The following is a 7,766-nucleotide window of genomic DNA, read 5'->3' as shown; positions in this document are numbered from 1 at the left end:
TATAGGTGAATAAAGTACGTCGGTGGAGCTCTGTGGGGCCCACGAGGGTGGGGGCGCGCCTACCCCCCTGGGCGTGCCCTCCTATCTCGTGGACGCCTCACGGAGTTCCAGACTTCCACTCCAAGTCTCCTGGTTTGTGTTTTCTCCAAGAAAGATCCTCGCGAAGGTTTTGTTCCGTTTGATATTCCTTTTCTGTGAAACACTAAAATAGGCAAAAAAAAAGACAGAAAGTGGCACTAGGCCTCCCGTTAATAGGTTAGTCCCAAAAATAATATAAAAGAGCATATTAAATCCCATTAAACATCCAAAACAGATAATATAATATCATGGAACAATCAAAAATTATAGATACGTTGGAGATGTATCAAGCATCCCCAAGCTTAATTCTTGCTCGTCCTCGAGTAGGTAAATGATAAAAACAGAGTTTTTGATGTGGAATGCTACCTAACATAATTTTCAATGTGATTTTCTTTATTGTGGCATGAATGTTCAGATCCACAAGATTCAAGACAAAAGTTTAGTATTGACATAAAAATAATAATACTTCACACATACTAACCAAGCAATTATGTCTTCTCAAAATAACATAGCCGAAGAAAGCTCATCCCTACAAAATCATATAGTTTGGCCATGCTTCATTTTCGTCACACAAAATGCTCCCATCATGCACAACCCCGATGACAAGCCACACAATTGTTTCATACTTTAGCATTCTCAAACTTTTTCAACTTTCACGCAATATATGAGCGCGAGCCATGGACATAGCACTATAGGTGGAATGGAACGGTGGTTGTGGAGAAGACAAAAAGGAGGAAGATAGTCTCACATCAACTAGGCGTATCAATGGGCTATGGAGATGCCCATCGATAGATATCAATGTGAGTGAGTAGGGATTGCCATGCAATGGATGCACTAGAGCTATAAGTGTATGAAAGCTCAACAAAAGTAACTAAGTGGGTGTGCATCCTACTTGCTTTCTCACGAAGATCTAGGGCAATTTGAGGAAGACCATCATTGGAATATACATGCCAAGTTCTATAATGAAAAATTTCCACTAGTATATGAAAGTGACAACATAGGAGACTCTCTATAATGAAGATCATGGTGCTACTTTGAAGCACAAGTCTGGAAAAAGGATAGTAACATTGCTCCTTCTCTCTTTTTCTCTTATTTTTTTTTGTTTGGGCCTTCTTCTCTATTTTTATGGCCTCTTTTTTTCGTCCGGAGTCTCATCTCGACTTGTGGGGGAATCATAGTCTCCATCATCCTTTCCTCACATGGGATAATGCTCTAATAAAGAAGATCATCACACTTTTATTTACTTACAACTCAAGAATTACAACTAGATACTTAGAACAAAATATGACTCTATGTGAATGCCTCTGGCAGTGTACCAGGATGTGCAATGAATCAAGAGTGACATGTATAAAAAATTATGAATGGTGGCCATGCCACAAATATGATGTCAACTACATGATCATGCAAAGTAATATGACTATGATGAAGCGTGTCATAATAAACGGAACGGTGGAAAGTTGCATGGCAATATATCTCGGAATGGCTATGGAAATGCCATAATAGGTAGGTATGGTGGCTATTTTGAGGAAGATAAATGATGGGTTTATGGTACCGGCGAAAGTTGCACGACACAAGAGAGGCTAGCAATGGTGGAAGGGTGAGAGTGCGTATAATCCATGGACTCAACATTAGTCATAAAGAACTCACATACTTATTGCAAAAATCTACAAGTCATCAAAACCAAGCACTACACGCATGCTCCTAGGGGGGGTAGATTGGTAGGAATCGACCATCGCTCGTCCCCGACCGCCACTCATAAGGAAGGCAATCAAAGAACGCCTCATGCTTCAAATTTGTCACACAACGGTTACCATACATGCATGCTACGGGACTTGCAAACCTCAACACAAGTATTTCTAAATTTCACAATTACTCAACTAGCACGACTCTAATATCACCATTTTTATATCTCAAAAAAATTATCAAGTATCAAACTTCTCATAGTATTTAATGCACTCTATATGAAAGTTTTTATTATACCCATCTTGGATGCCCATCATGTTAGGACTAATTTTATAACCAAAGCAAATTACCATGCTGTTCTAAAAGACTCTCAAAATAATATAAGTTAAGCATGAGAGATCAATAATTTCTATAAAATAAAACACCACCGTGCTCTAAAAAGATATAAGTGAAGCACTGGAGCAAAATTATCTAGCTCAAAAGATATAAGTGAAGCACATAGAGTATTCTAATAAATTCTTATTCATGTGTGTATCTCACAAAAGGTGTGTACAGCAAGGATGATTGTGGTAAACTAAAAAGCAAAGACTCAAATCATACAAGACGCTCCAAGCAAAACACATATCATGTGGTGAATAAAAATATAGCCTCAAGTAAAGTTACCGATAGACGAAGACGAAAGAGGGGATGCCTTCCGGGGCATCCCCAAGCTTAGGCTTTTGGTTGTCCTTGACTTTTACCTTGGGGTGCCTTGGACATCCCCAAGCTTGGGCTCTTGCCACTCCTTGTTCCAAAATCCATCAAATCTTACCCTAAAACTTGAAAACTTCACAACACAAAACTTAACAGAAAATCTCATGAGCTCCGTTAGGATAAGAAAACAAACCACCACTTTAATGTACTGTAATTAACTCATGCTTTATTTATATTAGTGTTAAACCTACTATATTCCAACTTCTCTATGGTTCATACCCCCCCGATACTAGCCATAGATTCATCAAAATAAGCAAACAACACACGAAAAACAAAATCTGTCAAAACAGAACAGTCTATAGAAATCTGGAGGTTTCGAATACTTATGTAACTCCAAAATTCTGAAAAATTGGAAGACCTAAATAATTTGTATATTGATCTACTGCAGTTAGAATTGGTATTTTATCGCTCTCTGGTAAAAAATGAAAATTATTTTCATGAGCGCATACTTTCTGTTTTTTAGCAAGATCAAACAACAATCACCCAAGAAGATCCTAAAGGCTTTACTTGGCACAAACACTAATTAAAACATAAAAAAACACAATCATAACAGAGGCTAGATAAATTATTTATTACTAAACAAGAACAAAAAGTAAAGAAGAAAAATAAAATTGGGTTGCCTCCCAACAAGCGCTATCGTTTAACGCCCCTAGTTAGGCATAAAAGCAAGAATAGATCTAGGTATTATCATCTTTGGTAGGAAATTCTTCAATTGAACACTCATACTCCTTAGGAGGTTCTTTGTTCTTGTTGAAGATCAAACTCCTAGGCAAGAAATCAAGAAATTCATTTGTAGCAAAATGTTCCTTAATGATAGCGAAAAGGTTGGGGTGAACACTTATTGATTTGAGATCTTCATTCTCCTTACTAGAAGATTCACCCTTATTTTTAGGAACATACATAAACTTGGCAAGTTTGGTGAGGAGGGTTTGAGGTGTTTCTAACGGTCGAAAGAGCAGACCCCAAGTTGGTAATAATATCCTCAAGTTTATCAATTCTAGTGGAATCTTGATCTATCTTTTCATTAACTATGGGTTCCTTTTCCCTAAAAAAATCAGAGTAACTCCTACATTAGATCCATATTGGGTAATTAGGTTGTAAATCTTTTTATCCAAATTCCCGATCAACTCTACGGTGGCAATTTTATTTTCAATAATATCAAGCCTTTGCATCACATGTTCTAAGGTTAAAATAGTTCCATTGACCAAAAGAGGTGGTGGGCCTAACAAATCTATCATAGCATTATAAGAATCAAAAGTATGGCTACCCAAGAAATTCCCTCCGGTAATGGTATCAAGAATCTATCTATTCCAAGGGGTGATGCCAACATAAAAATTGCGAAGAAGAACGGAAGTAGATTGCTTTCTAGTGGATCTAGTTTGAGAGCATTGCAAATTCTATACCAAGCATCTTTTAGATTTTCTCCCTCCCTTTGTTTAAAATTAAGAACTTCATTATCGGGAGTACTAACAATGATAGAAGGACTAGCCATGAAGGCAAAACAAACGATCTAACACACGGACGCACAAGAAGCAAGCGAAAGAAGGCAAACGGAAAAGGGCGAATAAAACGGCAAAGGTGAAGTGGTGGAGAGGAAAACGGGAGGCGAATGGCAAATAATGTAATGCGGGGGAGAAGAGTTTATGATAGGTACTTGGTATGTTTTGACTTGAGCGTAAATCTCCCTGGCAACGGCGCCAGAAATCCTTCTTGCTACCTCTTGAGCATGCGTTGGTTTTCCTTTGAAGAGGAAAGGGTGATGTAGTAAAGTAGCATAAGTATTTCCCTCAGTTTTTGAGAACCAAGGTATCAATCCAGTAGGAGATAACATGCAAGTCACCTAGTACCTGCACAAACAATCAAGAACCTTGCAACCAACACGATAAAGGGGTTGTCAATCCCTTCACGGTCACTCGCAAAAGTGAGATCTGATAAAAATAATAAGATAAATATTTTTGGTATTTTTGTTGTATAGATTGGAAAGTAAAGATTACAAAATAGTAAATGAGATGCGATGTAAATAAAAAGAGATGCAATATAATAAGAAATAGACCCGGGGGCCATAGGTTTCACTAGTGGCTTCTCTCATGATAGCATGTATTACGGTGGGTGAACAAATTACTGCCGAGCAATTGATAGAAGAGCGCATAGTTATGAGAATATCGGCAATGATTATGAATATAGGCACCACGTCCGTGTTAAGTAGACTGAAACGAATCTTCATCTACTACTGTTACTCCACACATCGACCGCTATCCACCATGCATTTAGAGTATTAAGTTCATAAGAACAGAGTAACGCTTTAAGCGAGATGACATGATGTAGAGGGATAAACTCAAGCAATATGATATAAACCCCATATTTTTATCCTCGATGGCAACAATACAATACGTACCTTGCTGCCCTTACTGTCACTGGGAAAGGACACCACAAGATTGAACCCAAAGCTAAGCACTTCTCCCATTGCAAGAAAGATCAATCTAGTAGGCCAAACTAAACCGATAATTCGAAGAGACTTGCAAAGATATCAAATAATGCATATAAGAATTCGGAGAATTACAAAATATTATTCATAGATAAACTTGATCAGAAATCCACAATTCATCGGATCTCGGCAAACACACCGCAAAAAGTATTACATCGAATAGATCTCCAAGAACATCGAGGAGAACTTTGTATTGAGAACCAAAGAGAGAGAAGAAGCCATCTAGCTAATAACTATGGACCCGTAGGTCTATGGTAAAATACTCACACATCATCGGAGAGGCTATGGTGTTGATGTAGAAGCCCTGCGTGATCGATTCCCCCTCCGGCAGATCACAGCAAAAGGCCCCATACGGGATCTCACGGGTACAGAAGGTTGCGGCGGTGGAAAAGTGGTTTCGTGGCTCTCCCTGATGTTTTTAGGGTATAAGAGTATATATAGGCGAAAGAAGTACGTCGGTGGAGCTCTATGGGGCCCACAAGGGTGGGGGCACGCCTACCCCCCTGGGCGCGTCCTCCTATCTCGTGGACGCCTCACGGAGTTCCAGACTTCCACTCCAAGTCTCCTGGTTTGCGTTTGTTCCAAGAAAGATCCTCGCGAAGGTTTCGTTCTGTTTGGATTCCGTTTGATATTCTTTTCTGCGAAACACTAAAATAGGCAAAAAAAAACAGAAATTGGCACTGGGCCTCCGGTTAAGAGGTTAGTCCCAAAAAATAATATAAAAGAGCATATTAAAGCCCATTAAACATCCAAAACAGATAATATAATAGCATGGAACAATCAAAAATTATAGATACGTTGGAGACGTATCAAAGATCATGCAACAAATGCTCAACACACACTCTCAATCTCACACGATGCACTCACAAAAGTAGGAGATTGGAGAGAGGGGATACAATGGATAGAATCAACAAATGACTCAAAGATCCATCCACAAATCCCCCTTCATGTAGAGGGGATATAGGGGTTTGGGAGAGGTGGTTTGTGGCTCAAACCGATGGTTAGTGTGTGTGTGTGTGTGCGGGTGTGTGTGTGTGAACAACCCCCAAACTGAAGGGGGACGGAGCCCTCAAATAGCCAAACCCCAAAACTAGCCGCTAAGGCTCCAACGGGCAATTCATAGACACCACGTGCCCACGGGGGTTGAGACCCCATGCCCACGGGGTCCCGTGCGCACGGGGTACCTAGAAACACACAACAAGAGGAAACTGAAACATGCATACCTTTGGCATACGAACTCTGAATTTGGTGATCTTGGGCTCGTTTTAAAGGTATGGAAAATCCCAAGGTCTCCATGTAGAGAACCACCCAAGATAAACAAGAAATAATGATGCAAATCATGCAAATATTTGAGCTCTTTATATGTGACATGATCAAGCTACTCGCTCGAAAATCCCTCTTGATAGTACGGCTATCAAACCTATAATTCGGTCTCCCACCAAGCACCATGAGACCGACAAAACTAGGAAAATATAGCCAAGGTATACCTTTGCCTTGCACATTCCACTTGAGCTTGTTGATGACATTAATGCTTGCCTCAAGTTGGAATCCTTTTCTTCTCCACAATCACTTGGTGAAGATAGTCGAATTGCTCCCCCATATTGCAATGAGGGAAGCCTTCACTTAAGCACATATTCACATGTACATAATCACAATGTGGATCGCAAGCTTCAAAGCATATAACCTCTGGCTTCTCATCTTGCACTTGGACTCCCCAAACTTGATGACCATCACCACTTGATGTCATCCTCACATAGGCTACTTGAAATATTTCTTTTGATGCAAGCCCATGAGAAACACCTAACCTGAATTGACATAGAAAATGCATAGCATGGGTTACTTCGGGAAATGCAATCCACAGTTACTTACCATACCACTAGATCACTTGATCCCAAGTGGTACAATGTTTGCCCTTTGTGAGTTGACCATCTAGATATAATCTTCGAGCTTCATCTTGGTCAACCAACATGTTTACTTCATGAACCAACTTGATTTCTTGAAGGCCACAATGAACTCTTCATTTCCCTTCATTGCTTCAATAAGAGATCACCAAAGAATCTTTCATGAACATCTCAAGTTTCACTATGAATATCATATTGGTCATTGAGGGAGTCCTGGATTAGGGGGTATCCGAACAGCCGGACTATATCCTTTGGCCGGACTGTTGGACTATGAAGATACAAGATTGAAGACTTCGTCCCATGTCCGGATGGGACTCTCCTTGGCGTGGAAGGCAAGCTTGGCAATACGGATATGTAGATCTCCTTCCTTGTAACCGACTCTGTGTAACCCTAGCCCCCTCCAGTGTCTATATAAACCAGAGGGTTTAGTCCGTAGGACCAACAACAACAATCATACCATAGGCTAGCTTCTAGGGTTTAGCCTCTTCGATCTCATGGTAGATCAACTCTTGTACTACTCATATTATCAAGAACAATCAAGCAGGACGTAGGGTATTACCTCCATCAAGAGGGCCCAAACCTGGGTAAACATCATGTCCCCTGCCTCCTGTTACCATCCGCCTAGACGCACAGTTCGGGACCCCCTACCCGAGATCCGCCGGTTTTGACACCGACATTGGTGCTTTCATTGAGAGTTCCTCTGTGCCGTCATCGTTAGGCTGGATGGCTCCTTCAATCATCGATAGCGATGCAATTCGAGGTGAGACTTTTCTCCTAGGACAGATCTTTGTATCCGGCGGCTCCGCACTGCGGGCCAACTCGCTTGGCCATCTGGAGTAGATCGAGAGTTACGCCCCTGGCCACCA

The sequence above is a fragment of the Triticum urartu genome, chromosome 7 (assembly GCF_003073215.2).
Source record: "Triticum urartu cultivar G1812 chromosome 7, Tu2.1, whole genome shotgun sequence".
NCBI lineage: Eukaryota > Viridiplantae > Streptophyta > Magnoliopsida > Poales > Poaceae > Triticum > Triticum urartu.
The sequence above is the reverse complement of the archived record's forward strand: the minus strand, read 5'-3'. Positions refer to the sequence as shown.